This window comes from Odocoileus virginianus, chromosome 26, assembly GCF_023699985.2.
Source record: "Odocoileus virginianus isolate 20LAN1187 ecotype Illinois chromosome 26, Ovbor_1.2, whole genome shotgun sequence".
NCBI classification, from domain to species: Eukaryota; Metazoa; Chordata; class Mammalia; order Artiodactyla; family Cervidae; genus Odocoileus; species Odocoileus virginianus.
In genome coordinates this window covers 36,755,699-36,772,726 of record NC_069699.1, presented here as the reverse complement: position 1 = coordinate 36,772,726, position 17,028 = coordinate 36,755,699, and the positions used below count along the sequence as shown (strand labels likewise).

Sequence of the window (17,028 nt, the reverse complement as noted above, 5' to 3'; positions counted from 1 at the left end):
AGCAATCAATATTGACTTTAAATTTGTTAAAGTATAAATGTGTGTGTTTTTATGTACATGTATGTGTGTTTTCATACAAGTGTGTATTTGTATAGCATAGAAAATATATATACCCGATTTAAATGCTGTTAGACTTGACTAAGGAAATTACAAATGTTTTAATTTCTCTGGAATTTCCTGTATCTGTTAATTTGTCTAAAAACAGACAATTTACTAATTTGTAATAAGAAGAAAAAAGAGTGGGGATTGTTACACAAGATAATGAGATTAATTATAAAGTCATAGTAATCATGTATACTGGCTCAGGAATAGACAAACTGACCAAAGAAACACAATACAAAGTGTAGAAATACACACAGAAATTTGATATATGAGAGGTAATATGGTAGCCATGTGGGATCAGGGGAGGAGGCAAGATCATTCAATAAATTGAACTGGAAAAAAAAAAAAAAAAACAGTTATCCATAATAGAAAAATATGATTTTGGATCCCTAACTAAAATCATACTCAAAAGTCAATTACAGATAGAGTAAGGACTTAAACGCCAAAGGGAAACAGAAAAGGTTGAGAGAAATTCTTAAATTAGATATAAAGAGTGCTAATCATTAAAGAAAAGACTGATAAGCTCAATTCCATTAAAACTAAGAACTTATGCTAAGAATACCCTAAAGAAAGTGAAAAGGCAAGTCATAAGCAGGGAGAAATTATCTGCAAGGATACAAACACCATATTAGTCAGGGTCCTCCAACAAAAAGGAGATGTGTGTACATATGAGATTTATGACAGGAATTGGCTCACACTATTATGGCAGCTCAGAAGTCTCACAATCTGCCTTCTGCAAGCTGGAGACTCAGAAAGGCTGGTGATGTAATTCAGTCTGTTCCTGAGGGCCTGAGTACCAGGAACCTAGATGTCTGAGAGCAGGAAATGATGGATGTCCCAACACAAACAGAGAGCATATTTTCTCTTTACATTTTTATTCTATCTAGTCCCTCAAAGGATTATGTGAGGTTCATCCACCCAAAGAGGGTGATCTTATACTCAGTGTATGCATTCACAGGCTAATCTCTTACAAAAACACCCTCACAGACACACCCAGAAATATTTTATCAGCTATCTGTAAATCTTTTGGCCCAGTCAAGTTGACACATAAAATTAACTATCATAATCACCAACAGATTAAAGTACAAATATATCAAGCACTTCTACAAACCAATAGGAGAAAGTAAACAAATCAATAGAAAAGCAAGAGACATGAACAGACATCTCACAGAAAAGGAGACATTTATGGCCAATTAATACAAAAAGAGGCCATCAACCATATTAGTAATCAGAAAATACAGATCAAGATTGAAATACCATTTTATCCCTAATAGCTTAAGAAAGGGGCTTCCCTGGTGGCTCTGGTGGTGGAGAACCTGCTTGCAATGCAGGAAACCCAGTTTCAGTCCCTGGATGGGGAAGATCTCCTGGAGAAGGAAATTGCTTTAAAAAAAAAAAAAACTAAGAATACCAAGAGTAGGGGAGGATGAAACTCAACAGGAAAGCTTACACATTCTGGTGGGAGTATACATTATTACAGTCACTTTGGAGAATAATTTCATATTATTTGGTAAAGCTGAACATTCATTTATCTCCAATCCAGCATTTCTACTCCTGGGTGTGAACTCCTGAGAGAAAATCCTCTTTGTGTGCCCATGAAGACGTGTTTGAGAAGGTCCACAAGAGAAGAACTCTTCATAACAGCAAAAAAAAAAGAAAGAAAGAAAGAAAGAAAGGAAATTACTAAATTGCCCACTGAGAAGAGAACAGATAAAAGTAAGTATCTAACATAGCCATCTGGCACATAGTAAACGATCAATAAATGGTAGCCCTCACCATTAGCCCTGAGTATCAGTTTCATCATGCTAAATACAGCAATAATAATACCTATTTTACAGTAACATATAAAAGGTTAAATGAGAAGCAGATGTAAGTCCTTGGCACACAGATAGCATTTGACAAATGTTACTGCCTCCTTCTGGACCTGGGTGAAGTTTGGGAGCTATCAGCTTGGTGACGGAAGAGTGTGTATATGTGACGCTGCCCGGCAAGGCCTACACTCAGCAGGCTTCCAAGGCTGGCTGTTTTTGTCTTGAAACATAGAGTATGCCTATTCCATGTCTGGAAAGCACCTTCTGACGCGGTATTTTATACTATTGTTTCCATTGTACTGAGACTTGAGAGGTAAGATGGCTTACCTCAGGTCATCCATCTCAGAAGCAGATAAGGATTTGAACTCAGACTATCTGATCCTCAATATCAGCACCCTCTGTGTCCTAAGTCGCTTCAACTGTGTCTGACTCTGTGTGACCCTATGGTCTGTAGCCCGCCAGCTGTCCATGGGATTCTCCAGGCAAGAATACTGGAGTGAACTGCCATTTCCTTCTCCAGGGGGATCTTCCCAACCCAGGGATTGAACCAAAGTCTCTTACTTTTCCTGCATTGGCAGGCAGGTTCTTGACCCCTAGCACCACCTGGGGAGCCCACCAGTACCCTCTACCGGCTTTCCAAATGCTACCAGATCTCAACATCACCTCTAACAGAAAGGCAACATAATCTCAACTGGCAGGGATTCCAGAACCCTTCTTCCAGTTCCAGTTCCTGTCCCCACCTGAGGGGGACAGTGTGTGTGTGTGTGTGTGTGTGTGTGTGTGTGTGTGTGTCTGTGTCTGTGTGTGTGTGTCTGTGTGTCTGTGTCTGTGTCTGTCTGTCTGTCTGTCTGTGCTGGGAAAGGGAGAAGACCCAGTCCTGACAACCAATGGGTGACCCTGGAGCAACTGTCAGGTCGGAAGAGCAGAGGTCACAAATGGTTAATGGCATTATTCCCCGAAGGGCACCAGAAAGTCAAGTAAACCATTCTTGACCTTTCAGAAGCTATTATGAGGAAAACATAAAGAAACAATTCTGCGGGCTTAATGAAGGAATGCTGTGAAAAGTGTAATGGGCTATTTATGAACATCTCAAAAGCATCATATAATTTGCCACAATTGGAAGTCTATTCTCCAGCAAGGCCAAGCAGTGTGTTGCTCCTTTAGGCCCAAAGTGCCTTGGCAAAGCCAGGACCCCACCTCCATCCTTTCTCTAAAGCCGAGGGTGTCTATGATTTAATTTCCGAGGCTTAAACAGCAGCTGCTGAAACGAAATGTGGCACTGGCTCATTCATTTTCCCCAAGTGCTAAAATATGTTTTTTGCTTCAAAATATAAGCCCTATTCTGGTTTTGGTTTTTTTTCCCACTACACACTCAGAGTTCTTCTTCTTTTTAAAGTTACATTTTCAAGCAATTAGTTACTCCATTCACTCAGCTCTTCATGACTTTGGTGGGGGCTGGTAGAATAGTGAGGTGGTAGAGTACTTCATTATTTTTAAAAATGGTTATTGGCCATGCTCGGCTCTCATATTTCATTCCCAATTTCATAAGGGCATTTAGTATGCAATGTCTCCGAGTAAGACCATCAGCTGCCACATTAGCACAACGGCTCTTTGGAGTCGTATCAGTCGACCACAGAAATGATCCGTGGGTTATATAAGTCTATAAGGTCCAATACACTTACAGTTTTTAACCATTCTCTATTATTTATTCCTCATTAGGCTTCCCCCTCCTTTTTTTTTTGCTCTTAAATACAAATGCAAAATTAACACCCAAAGCCAGGAAGATATATACCAAAAGTATGTTTAACCAGAACTAAGAGAAGGCTAAGAAAATGATTCTACAAAAGCAATGATTTTCAGCTAACTCTGACCTTCAGCCTTTGTTGTGTCCCGGTAGAGTTTCTGTTCACATTTCATATTGCCTCCCAAATAGAGGAATAGGTGACTTTGGATGCCAGGGTTTCTAGCTTTTTGTAGTCTGTTCCACAGTCTGGGGAACTGTTGTGTGACTTCAGTCGTGTTCCTAAGGTGACTATTAAAGATTTGAGTCCATTTCAGATTCTCGGCTGCTCTAAAACTGAGTGATAATGGTAGGAAGCAAAACTGGTAACCATGTATTCTAATAATATGAGCATTTGTAATCAACTTACTTAAAAGGTTAAAAATGGTTATTGGCCGTGTTCAGTTCCCAGATAGAAAACTTGGTCTTAAGATGCCAGAGATCAGTGGGCAGAGAGCAAACTGAAATATCCTCAGTGGCTTGAGCTGGGCCAGGACTAAGAGTCCAGGTTTGCTGAAGCCATAAACAAAGGCAGCAAAGTGAATTTAATAACAGAAACATGTCCCAGACAACTGTCACTGTGCATATTTGATTTAGATAATTCTTTACCAGTTGTACAGCCTGCCCTTCACTTCTGACACCAGAGAATAGATTGTTTTCTTAGAAATGGAATATTCAAGTGAAAGGTATTTTTAGACATCTGTAGAAGTGCATCCACTAGGAACAGAGGGTTGACCATCAGCATTTATCATCTCTCCCTGTCAAAACCCAATACATGATAGTGAAAGAATGAACCCATAACCAAGACAAGCACAGAAAGGAGGCCATCAATGAATAAGGCACCTGGAGAAATTTCTGATGGATGGGTTGAGGGTAGGAGGCTGTTGATGAACGAAGGAGAAGGAGCAAGGGAGTCGCTACAGAGTTTGCAGGAGGAGACTCCGGAGAAGGGAGACATGACTTAGGGGAGCCCTAAAGAAACCACAGTCAGGATGGGCTGAGTCAGCAGAGGCTAGGAATGAGAAAGAGGTTGACTGAAAGTATTTTTGGAAGGACTATTCCCATCGGCTCCCTCTCTCTCTTTCCCCCTTCCCAATCCTGCTGCAAACAGAGCAGCACTAGGTTGAAGGGGCAACTGTGGCTCCCACACTCCCCGGCACGTCCTCCCGTCCCCAGGCAAGGAAAGCTCAGTGTTGCCCTCCTGCTGCTACCTTCCAACCGCAGTATTTTGCCCCCAGGCTGAAAAACTAGAGATTCTTATCTAAGAAGCTGAACAACTGCCTAGAGAGGAAGAGATGCTTGGGCAGATGCAGGTCCTACAGTACAAAAATACCTTTCGCATTTGGGAACCTTGCTTGGAATCCACGCCCACACTGCTGAATTCATTCTCTCCCTGAAGTGAAATCAGCCCAGCAGGAATCCTTGTCCTTGTCCTCAGAGCTTCCAGGAAGCCTGCCCATTCAAAGGCTAACAGTACAGAGACCTACCCAGGCCACAGTCAGTAGTCATCCCTGAGGTCATCATCAGTGTCATCACCATCATCAAACACTTATTAAACACTGACATCACTCTAAGATCAAAGTGTTAGTCACTCAGCCGTGTCCGACTCTTCCCAACCCCACGGATTGTGGAAGCCTGCCAGGTTCCTGCCCATAGGATTCTCCAGGCAAGACTATTGGAGTGGGTTGCCATGCCCTCCTTCAGGGGAACTCCTGACCCAGGGATAGAACCCAGGTCTCCTGCACTGCAGGCAGATTCTTTACCGCTGAGCCACTGGAGAGGCCCAATAGAACTGTGGCAGTGTTTTTTTAAAAAATGTGTGCTCCCTTAAAAAAATTGAACACAGAATTATCAACTGATCCAGCAATTGCACTTCTGAGCATACACCCAAGGGAACTGAAAGGAAGGGCTCAGGCAGACACTGGCACAGCCATGCTCAGCGTAGCATTACTCACAACGGCTAAAGAGCAGAAACAATCCAAGTGCTCATTGTCTGAAGAATGGAAGAACAGAATATGGTATACACATACAGGGGAATAGTACTCCGCCTTAAAAAGGAAGGACATTCTGGCATATGCTACAACCAGGATGAACCTTAAAAACATGACACTAATAGCCAGCCACAAAAGGACAAATATTGTATGACTCTACTCAGGTAAGGTACTAAAGTATTCAAATTCATATAAACAAAAAGTAGAATGGTGTTTGCCAGAGGCTGAGGGGTTCGGGGAATAAGGAGTCACTGTTTAATGGGTACAGAGTTTCATCTGGAGAAGATGAAGTCCTGGAGATGGATGGAGGTAATGCTTGCACAGCACTGTGAGTGTATTTAACACTACTGAATCATATATCTAAAAATGGTAAGAATGGTAAGTTTTATGTTACATGTATTTTACCAATAAGAAACCTAACAACAAACAAACCCACCCAAAATAATACAATTACTGAAATGTGAGCTCATCTGTTAAATATATGAGGTATTAATAGATGAAATAATATATATTGCTTTAAAATCATGTGGTGAGGGGAGAGGTTGAGGAATGTAAGGGAAATGGAGGGTGAGGGATGGGGAGCTGACACAAGACTGTCCAAATACAAAATCACTGTTAACTGTGATGGTATATATGGGTGCATGATATGTGTATACTACTTTGTGTATGTTTGAAGTTTTCCATGAAAGAAAACAAACAGTTCATTTCATTTGACACACTGCATGGTTTGCAGGATCTTAAGTTGCCTGACCGCAGATTGAATTCACGCCTTTGGTAGTTAACGCACAGAGTTCTAACCACTGGACAACCAGGGAATTCCCTTGAAAAATCTCATCCCAGTAGATAACAGGACAGTACCTGTCATCGTATTTATTAAACTTTCAAATAGAGACAGGGCCATGGAAGGAAGCTTTCCTCTCAGCCCATTCCACGATGCTCCTGAGAACATACCCAACTGCTCACCAGTAAGGATTTCACCCTCAGAGTCCCTTAGAGAACTCTCAGAACCTTTACTATCAGCAGCTGCCCACCCAAGGTGATTTCAAGGGTTGGGAGAAATAAAAAGTACTTCCTTCTAGTGAACTACCATGTACAGAAAACTGTTTCATCCTGTAATACAAAAAGGAAAATGGCAGAGAAGGTCCACATCAAGAATCTTACCTAAAAGGTACATCTGCTTCATGTCATGGGACTCATCAAGTCAACAGAAACAACAAAAAACAAATTTAAACTACAAAATTAAGGAATCCATGTTGCTGTGAATGTATTTTTTCTGAGCTTTCTCTCTTTTTCACACACACACACACACACACACACACACGCACACCATCTGCCTTGGCCAAGCAATCACAATGAGTTGGGAACTGGTCACATAAGCAAAGAGTGAACACTCTACTCATTGCTTCATTTATTCATGGTTTAACAAGTATTTACTGAGTACCATTTGTAATTAAGGCACAGTATCAATACTAGGTGCAAGGTGAAGTGCAGACCCACTCAGACCCTCAGAGCTGATATGAAGATCAATTGAAATAAAAACATTTGAGATCGAACAGATCCAGAAAGAAGCCTTTATTTATTTAGCTGTGCCCGGTCTTAGTTGTGGCATGAGGGATCTTTAGTTGTGGTATGCAAACTATTGGCTGCAGCATGTAGGATACAGTTCCCTGACCAGGGATCAGCCCCACAGCTTGACGGCGATGTCTTAGCCACTAGACACACCACCAGGGAAGTCCCCAGAAAGAATCCTGTTTTGAAGCTTCACTTACTGATTAAAGGGAGACACTCCTGGAAATGAGGCTGTCATAAATACCCTCTGGGGCAGCTTCACTCTAAAGAAGGAAACTTAGAGCGGAATTGCCACAATCTTCTCTTGGGGTGGCTTTTATTAACTAGAAAGAAGTGGGAGGTGAGTACTTGCACCTGCATTAACAAACATAATCACAAATTTTCTATCTCCCGTTTTGTCCCCTAAAAGCCCATCTGTCTTTCCTAAAGAAAACTCATTTGTTCTCCCCATTAAATCTTTTGTCTCCCCTCTCTTTCCCATTATTCAGTAAATATAAAAACCCCTATCTTCGGCTGTTTGTTGAGTCACATTTTTTCTGTTAACTCCCACATTTATAAGTGAATAAAAATCTGTCTTTTCTAATGCTAATCTCTGTAAGTTTAATTCACAGGCCCTCAGCCACTGAATTTAAGAGGGTAGAGGAAAAGTTCTTCCTCCCCGACAGTGACAAAGACAAAAAAATTCTGGCTCTCATGGAAACTGCATTCTATGAGGGAATATACACAGAAGGAGCAAATGCACAAATATTTATTTACATTTTGTCATTATTGCCTGATCAAATAATGGGTCAGTTAAGAGTTGGATTCACCTAGTTAGCCTCAGTACAAGAAAACAATATGTTAATACTGGAGTCTGTTCTGATCAGTTGATACCTATACCTAAGGATGGTTAAAATATGTACATCATCACATTAAGTGGTCTAGAAAATCCTCTCCAAGGAATGATACTTAGGCTGAGCATGAAGAAAAAGCATGAAGAAAAAAAAAACAGTATTAGGAGGAGCACTCTGAACAAAGGGAGGAAGGGAAACATCATACAGGACATGGCAGTGTTTGTGTGTGTAGAGGAGGTCAGAATTTGTGAGGGTTACCACCGAAATCATGATCCTCTGTGATGGGTGAGGGAGAGAGGGTGGGAGAAACTCACACTACAGACAAGTAGAGAGATTTAAAGTTAAACTGAGAGTAAAGTTGACAGAGGATATCCAAGATCAGGAGATCAAGTTAAGCATTAAACAGTAAATTCAACAACAAAGACCTGATGGTAGCTACAGACATCAATTAGAGAGTAGGGGATTTCCCTGATGCTCCAGTGATTAAGACTCCATGCTTCCAATGCAGGGGTTGTAAATTCAATGCCCCTACACCCCCTAACGGGGGACTAAGATCCCACATGACTTGTGGTGCAGTATAAAAAAAATAGAAGTAGAAGCTATCTTACCCCATAGAAACTAGGGAGGGTTGAAAGGCTAGGGGGCAGGGAAGAGTCCTTATAATTGTTTTGGCCACTTCATCCCAAGGCCTTAAAATTTCATCCTATAGTTGGCTTGAATCCTAAGGAGGGGCCAGATGAAGCTGAATCCACAGGCAGAAATATAAAGTTCAGGTGCATTTATCAAGCCATGAAATATGGTTCACAAACATTTCACCCACTGTTGTGTTTTGGTTTTACTTTATAAGAAGAATATAGAAAGGCAGATTCACACATTAACTTCAGGACTCAAGAGAAAGAATATTAAAAAGTAAAGTTTCATCAAGTAAATAAAGTCCTGATTTCCCCTGGAGACAGGCCCTAGAAGCCTAGACTGTAAAGAGGGCTGCTTTATGCCATATATTTACATGCAGCATTGGGAAAGAGTCCACAAGAACACAACTCTGTTGTTCCTAGAATTCGGTTCATAGTTCTTCAGTTAAGACCTGGGCTTACTTTTTTTAAAGGAGAATGAATTTTATGTCATCCTCCAGGAAATGCAATATTTAAAGTTAACCTTATCACAGGAGGAATTCCTGGGAAAATATAATAAAATCCAACAGTTGGTGGATTCAAGCTGGAGGTCACCCTAATTAAGACAGTAAAGAGTAAATGGAATGCAAACAATCCTATTTCACACTAAACAATTCAATGTGGGGAATCATTTTAACATAATGACTCAAGGGTAGATTACATTCCCCCTTGCATAGGCACAGCCCCCATTGACTACCAGCGGAGACACTGATGCATATCCAGAAACAGTTTGAGACCTAGAGGCTGGTGAAATAAATTGTGTGAATCAATTTAAAATGCAGCCAGATGTTTTTTTTTTTTACTCCAAAAATGAAAAGACAGGGGTGGGATGGGGGTGGGACTCCACAGAGCCCACGTGGCAGAAGACTGAGGCATACCCAGTTTTAAAGTCAGCCATAAATTGGTGAACTTGACCTCTTTTCCTATCTTGCCATCTTTTTATTCTGTTTAAGGAAGAATGCATATTAATAAACTATTTCATTTTTAAGCATTTTGGGAGGCCTCATTTTAAAGCACTCTGAGGAAAACAGAGATGGACTGACCTGAATGCTGATCTCAAGAAGTTCAAAACTTGGCTAGTAAGAGAAATGATCTGTATGTGTACAAGATTGAACAGGGAGACATTCAGAAAATAGTCACAGATGTGTGAATAAAGTTGCCTACAGGGATTTCACAGAAGCCATTATTGTAGTGAAAAACTACTCAGTAGAGAGTAGTTAAGAGTCATACTTTTTTAATCATTCCCTATTACCTTTTCTTTTGGCCACACTGCTTGGCATGCAGGATCTTTGTTCCCTAACCAGGGATTGAACCCTTGCCTCCTGTAGTGGATGCACAGAATTCTATTAATAACTGGACTGCCAAGGAAGTCCCAAGATTGATACTTTTTTTTTTTTAAAGTACCTATTATTAATGATGGAATAGTTTGCAGCTACTATATTAATGTAGGAAAAAATATTTAAGGACTGGAAAACTGTTGATGAAATATTAAGTTTAAAAATAGCTAACCAAATACTATGTACACCGCACTCCATTTTTGAAAGAAAAAATATTTTTGTTGACGCAGTCCAAACACAGGTTGGAAAAGAATTTCCAGACACACAGCATTTCAGAAGGGAGTGAGTTTATTAAGAACAAAGAGCAGCGATAAGGTGGGTACTGAGAGCACAGCGGGCCAACCTCCTCACAGACCAGGGAGAGTCGACTGTTTTCGTGAGATAATAGCCAATTTTTATAGCCTCAAAACAAAGAAAATTCCTCCCTGAAGCGTGGCATTAGGTGATTTGTTAGGGGGCTACAGCATGTTCACTGGAATGGGCATCTTTGCCTAATTAGAGTCAGGAAGCTTATTAGGGATGATCAGGGGCTTTTAGCAACAGTTACAAAGGGACTGAGTTAGCTTTGGAGGTGACTTGGTTCTGGGCTCCACTTCTGTGGTCTTGGTACAAGGCCTCACACCTTGGCCTGGGGAAGGACTCAACAATTTTTACATTGGTTTCTTTGTACAAGGAAGAAACGAGCATTTATTTAGAGAATATTAACAATGAATATCTTCTGGTGGTATCACTGAGTGGTTGTTTACTTTCTTTTTACTTTTTCATAAAATCATCTATATTTTCTGCAATAAAAATATATTATTTTTGAAAATTAAAAAAGAAAAACAAAATCAGAGTTATAGGGACAGAAATACAACACAGAGGAATTTACAAGAGGGAGAAAATGTCAGTGTGTTTCAACAAGGGTCCTCCCTAGTGGAGTTGCTTGAGCCAAAAGAATGAGACCCAAGTTCAGTTCAGAAGAAAAGGTAAGTTCCGATCTTAGATCAAAGAACGAAGAGGGGTGAGCTCTGGCTCTAGAGCACACGCCATCCAGAAGGGCCTGGGTAGGGCTGCTTTATAGAGTTCTTGCTCCTGGGGACGGGGCAAACTTCTTGTGGCTCGGGCGCAGAGGAGGGCACAGGCAGGCACTACTGTGCTGCTTGTGGGCCCAGGTCACAGTGCGGGGCGCAGCGTCTCTGCACACAGCCCACTGCTGCCATCCTGAATTGAGCTTCCTGTGACTTCTGCACATCCTCAGCTGAGGGGTCGGCACAGCCATTAAGTGCCTGGAGCTCTGGTCTGAAGTGTTGGGGGCAAGGCCTCTGCATATGGCCCCCTATGAGCTACTGAAACTAGACTAAGCACAAAGGAAAAGAAATAGGAAAAAATGTCAGATTTTATTACCCAAATTCTACTTTTATTTTCTGGAAATTGTTAATGGGCTTTGCCAATGACAAATCCCTCATCTGGCTTTCGTCCTGCTCCTAATTCTTGAGGGGCTCTGAAGTGAAGCGGTCTCCTGTAGCTGCTTCCTGCAGTCAAATTTTTCCTAAAGACACTGGTATCTAGATCTATAGCATGTCTGCAGCGCACTCTGACACTATGCTCACTGCCAGGCCCTTTATCTCCCTGGTCACATCTCTGTTGTTTTCCAGAAGAGAAGCTTCAGATTACAGAGAGATTTGCAGAAGCAGTTAGTCAAGAGTGTCCGTTGTTGCCCAAAGTTCTCTCTCTGGAGTTTGGTGCTTGGTGGTGGGGGGGCAGCGGGGGGGTGGGGGTGTTGTCTCTTCACTCAAGTGCTATGTCCCCACAGAGTGAACCCCAGTGGCTTCAGGACAGAATGGGTAATGGGATCACAAGTGGAGCTCATTCCATCCAGGAGTGAGCAGGTCTTGCCGCCTGATGGTTTGTCAGATTTTTAGGTCTCAGGCTGGAAGCCATGTGGGGCCAGAATGGTGGGTGCCGGAGCACCTGGTGACCGTATCCCGTGAGAGCTTTCATGGTTTCTTCTACCTGGAGGATACACTTGAGTTGTTCCATTGCAACAGCTGTTCCTTCTCTTGGGCTTGGGTAATGGGCCTGCCACACAGGAGTTCAGAATGTCGTTCACCTACTGATCCCTTAGGTCTTTTGCTAAAGCTTCCCCAAAGACAGTGCAGGAATTTTTGAACACTTGAGACAGGACTCTCCAGCAGTATTGTTGTTTCCCTGTGTGTCTGACTCCTGCCATTCAAAGGCCAAAATGTCTTGTCACTCTGGGCTAATGGAATACAGAAGACGATGTCCTTTTTTTTTTTAAGGTTTTTTTTTTACTTATTTTCAGCTCTGCTGGGTCTTCATTACTGCAACAGGGCTTTCTCAAATTGTGGGCTTCTCATTGTGTGGGGCTGCCGGGGCTGGCAGGCGGCCCGGACCTGGGTTTCGGTTTCCCGTGAAATAGTGGGATTCCCCACCCCCATCAGGTAACCTGGAGCCAGCCAATCAATATGCGCCCAGTAAGAAACAAAGGGAGAGCTAAAAAGCCCGCGGACGCCTAAGTTTGAACAAAAGCCCACGAAAGTTTGTACCAATAAAATTGCTTTGCAAACATGTAACCAATCCGCTTAAGCCAGCTACTAACTGCTTATGCATACCTTATAAATTTGGGTAACCGCCTCTGCTCAGGGCTCTCTGACCCTGTACCACTGTGTTGGACGCGTGGCAGGAGCCCTGATTCGAGTCAGTAATAAACTTCCCTTTTTTGCGAGTTGCATTGTCTTGGAAGCCTTCTCTCTTCCCGCTCGGGGATTCGGACATCGGGCATAACACGTTGCAGTGGCTTCGCTTGTTGTGTGGCACAGGCTGCAGGCACTTGGGCTTCGTAGTTGTGGTATGTAGGCCCTGGAGCACAGGCCCAGCAGTTGTGGCACATGGGCTTAGTTGCTCCACAGCATGTGAGATTTTACTGGACGAGCAACTGAACCCGTGTCCCGTGCCCTTGCAGGTGGATTCTTAACCCCTGGCCCACCAAGGAAGCCCACAAAGGCATTTTTTAAACCTAACACAGAATACCAGGTCCCTGTGGACAGCAGAGCAGCCTGTAGGGTGTAGATTGGATGTATATCCTCAGTGGCTTTCAGTACCATCCAGAATTCCCCACTGGGTTTCCTTGCAGGGAGAATAAGTATTACAGGCTGATTGCCATGGTCTGATAAGGCCCTAACAGAGGCAGCACCCAGCAAAGCCTCTTGATGGAGAAGGTACTGTTTTTTATTGGATCATGAATGTACTTCCCCAGTTACACAGATAGAAGTGGTAATTGGGATATGTACCTAGATGAGCCCACCTTCTCCATTGGGAACCTACCTCAAAAGGAGGTAGGTCCTTTGTACTTTTCCTGGCGGGTTGTTGGACCCTGGCTGGTAATTAGTACGGCTTTGTGAGTTGCTTAACTGGGCTATGGCAGAAGGGACTTGTATGGAGGGAATCCCTGGGGCCTAGGGCCGAGGTTGGGACACAAGAAGGAAGAGGGTAGGGAGGGAAGAGCAGGAGAAGGATTAATGAAGATATCAAGAAGGTTCTCAGGGGGAGGGTCAAGCACCGCTATTACTGCAGTGGAGGAGAGCCCACATCCCTTTGGATTTTTTTTCTGGTGTGCTGCACAGCATGCGGGATTTTAGTTCTCCAGGCAAGGATTGAACTCACAAACCTTTCCTTGTGTTGGAAGTGTGGAGTCCTAACCACTGGGTCACCAGGGAAGTCTGAGAAGGCCACTGTTCTGAGGCCATAAAAAAAGACAGACATAGGCAGTTTCATCCCATTTTTTGTCTTTGGCATAGCAGGTCCAACTGAAAAATAGTGTTTATTAGAGACCCATTGATGGACCAACTTTCCCCATCTCCAAGCCCCATACTGGGGCCAAGTGGTAAAACATAGGAAGATGAAAGATTTGGGGGTTGAGGGTAATACTGGAAAAACTCCAGTTCTGCAGGATACACCCCAAGGGGCTATCCTTTCGTACTGAAGACATTTGGTTTCCCATACCTTAGATGTTCTGTTTTTGATATGTTTCCAACTACTGGTTAAGGGCGGGGGCAGCAAACGTTATAAGATTTGGCCCGAATGAGAATTCAGGTTTGGGAAATTTGGAACCAGCACCAAACTGTTAATGGATTCCTTGAAAGACCAATATAGGAAGCGTCCAGATGTCATGAACTCCGATGTAACTGGGGTCTCTCTTGAATGTATAATGGCATGTGCTTGAGATAGGCAGAATGTCCCACAGGAGGTGAGACAGGACTACCTCTTGGCCAGAGCAGCTTAGCCACGTTAGTTCCTAACCAACTTGGTCTGTTAGTGGGTGGCACACATTTGAGAAGTGGGGGTCTTCTCTTTCCTCCTTTTAGCCAAAAAGGAGGAATTCATGGACTTCCCTGTGGGGAGAGCTAAAAGTACATGGAGTTCCCATGGGACACTCACCAGATCACTGGGGCAGCTGGTATTCTGTGTTGATACTGGGAGATGTACCTGTGGAACTTTGGTTGATAAAGAAAGGATCGTCCCAGACAGGGAGAAGAGGTCAGACGGTGGATGTTTTCTGTTCTTGCCAGAAGCTTACAGTGTTTCTGGATGACGGGGTTCCTGATCTTGCAACCAGCTCACAGGGCTCTCCAGCTCACTTCAGTGAAATCAACTTGACCAGAAGAGGTCAAGTTATGGGCGAGCCTTCCTTGGGAACCTTTTGCATTCAAGTGTCCCTGGTGCCTTTTCTTCAACTCAAAGCCAGCGTCCTTGTTTTGTCAGGTGGTCCTAATTACCTGGGATTTTCCCAGTCTTGTCTCCTAGCTCACAGGTCTGGCCACTTTCCTTTACCAAACTGAAACTGACTATGGAGAATGCTATTGTTGGCTCCTGGAGGTCTGCAAGGTGGGCAACAAGCCCTGACGTGGCAACTAGTGCCTTGTCCAGAGGACAGCACTACTGGTGAGGCAGAAGCAAGACTGCCATGGCTCCTCACACCCAGAGGTCCCATCATCCCCAGGTATCTTTTATCAGTGGAAGGCCAGCCAGAGGCAGCAGGGAGACATGCCTGAGTTTCAATCTCTGATCCCCAACGATGCCACAGTGTTGATCATCTCAAAGGAGTGCAGTCCAGATGACTCTAGGGGCTATGCTGTATGAGAACCACATCCGGGTATCAGGTTGCTGGGCAGAGTTGTTCTGAATTCGGCTAAAGACTGTTGCTGTTCTAACCTATCAGAGTATACTCAAAGACCAGAGGCAGTCATTCCCAGGCGAACCTTCAAAGCCTACACCATCCATGGACTGGAGCCCTGAGCGCCAACGAGCCCAGAGCTGAGTGGATCGGTACAGACGAAAACGCCATCTGGCTTGCCAAAAGTTGATCCTTTTGGGTCAGGTCCCAGGGTCCTCCTGCCTGGAGTCATTCCAGCTAATAAAATGAGTCCAAGTTCCATTCAGAAGCAAAGCAAAGTTTTATTCTTTGATGATCAAATGGAGAAGTGCAAGCTTGAGCTCAAGAGTACATGTTTTTTCCAAACGGCCATTGGCAGGGCTGCTTTATAGCATTCTTATAGTGGGGAGAGGAGGATGGAGTTCTTGTGCTGCTGCTCATGGCTCCAGATCCAAATGCTAGGTGCAGCATCTCTGCCATCTTCAAGTGTTGCGCACAGCGTTTCTGCACAGGGTACACCAAGTTTAAGTGTTAGGCGCAGCTGTTTTGCATTAGGAACTCTGGTCTGAAGTGCTGGGTGCAGGCCCCTGCACTTGGCACCCTGTGAGTTAAGTGAAACTAGATTAAGCACAAAGGAAAAGAAAGAAAAAAAGGTTAGACTTATTTTGATTTCCCAGATTCTATTTTAATTTTCTGGAAATCATTAAAGCCCTTTGCCAGTGACAAGCTGAAATGGAACTGGGAATCAGGGGTGGAATTTCAGGGTGTCATGTTGGAGCTGGCTCAATGAAGGAGAGACAGCACTGAAGGCAAAATGTCCAAAGTTGATTTCTTTCATCGAATTTCCAACCACTCCTGTTTTGTGGCCTTACTATAGCAGTAAGTAGGCAGGGCCACCGTGCCACAAGTGTTAGAGGGCACCATCTATGTTGAGTCCATGTACATACTCCTCGAGTTGTGCAATCTGTATAGCCCAGCGGAAAAACTGGCTCCTTTTAGAAGTTACGGCATTGCTCTTACATACAAGCAAAAAGCAAAAGAAATCCAGCCAGCCAGCCAGGGAAATTCCAGTCACTTTATTGGTCTAGATCTGCAGAGACTAGGATTCCAATAAAGATGCCTCACGGGCATCAGGCAGAGACAGGCTTACTGGGTAAGATTCTGGACTAGTCTCCCCCAGCCCCACTTCCATAGCCAGCTACATAGGCTGCAGCGTTCCGAGCAAAATGAAATGTGAAATCCCTTCCCTTTCCAAAAAGCAGGGGGAAAATGCAAGTTATTTGAAAAGACTCAGAATATACCACTGTAGGATAAATATAACTTTGAGCTGAAAACATCTGAGAATCAACAGATGCAGGAAGAAGTTTTGTTCGTGCTCTCATTTTCTTTCTAAAACAGAGGTTTTCAAAAGAACTCAACTGCCAAAAACCCTCCTCCAAGGGACATGTCCTGTATCAGGGGCAAACAGTGACTCCTGTCGACTTTAAGGAAAAATGCACACGGTCAAGGGCTGTGAGTTTAACTTTCCTGTAGGGGCCTTACTAACAGCTATCACCTGGGAAACAGTCCCCCAGTCACTCTGCTCAAAAGAGGCAGGGAAGCAACCAGCTTCCCTATGCTTCTGGGCTAGTGAAAACATGCAGTCAAGCATTTTTCTCTGTAAAAGATTATGGCCAGTTATAAAAAACAGACATCTCAAGTTAATAATTTTAGTGCTTTTGTACATATGGCAAGATGCACAAATCTGGGTTCATTAGAATACTTCCTGAGATACACATC

General features: G+C 43.3%; 2 long non-coding RNA genes across 7 annotated transcripts in view; one reads left to right on the top strand and one right to left on the bottom strand.

Annotated features, from left to right (window-relative positions):
- The window catches only part of LOC139031249 (uncharacterized), a 251,906-nt gene that overhangs the window by 75,362 nt on the left and 159,516 nt on the right, over nt 1–17,028 (top strand). For both annotated transcript variants that reach the window (XR_011483717.1, XR_011483718.1), the window contains exon 3: nt 1,646–1,818. This is a non-coding gene — a long non-coding RNA (uncharacterized lncRNA). The remainder of the gene's footprint in view (nt 1–1,645; nt 1,819–17,028) is intronic.
- The window catches only part of LOC110150399 (uncharacterized), an 86,203-nt gene that overhangs the window by 1,686 nt on the left and 67,489 nt on the right, over nt 1–17,028 (bottom strand). For 2 of the 5 annotated variants that reach the window (XR_002317712.2, XR_011483713.1), the window contains one exon: nt 10,365–15,867. This is a non-coding gene — a long non-coding RNA (uncharacterized lncRNA). Of the gene's footprint in view, nt 1–1,552; nt 1,736–10,364; nt 15,868–17,028 lie in introns of those variants that run through there. The other 3 variants (XR_011483716.1, XR_011483714.1, XR_011483715.1) reach the window with 3 other exon arrangements.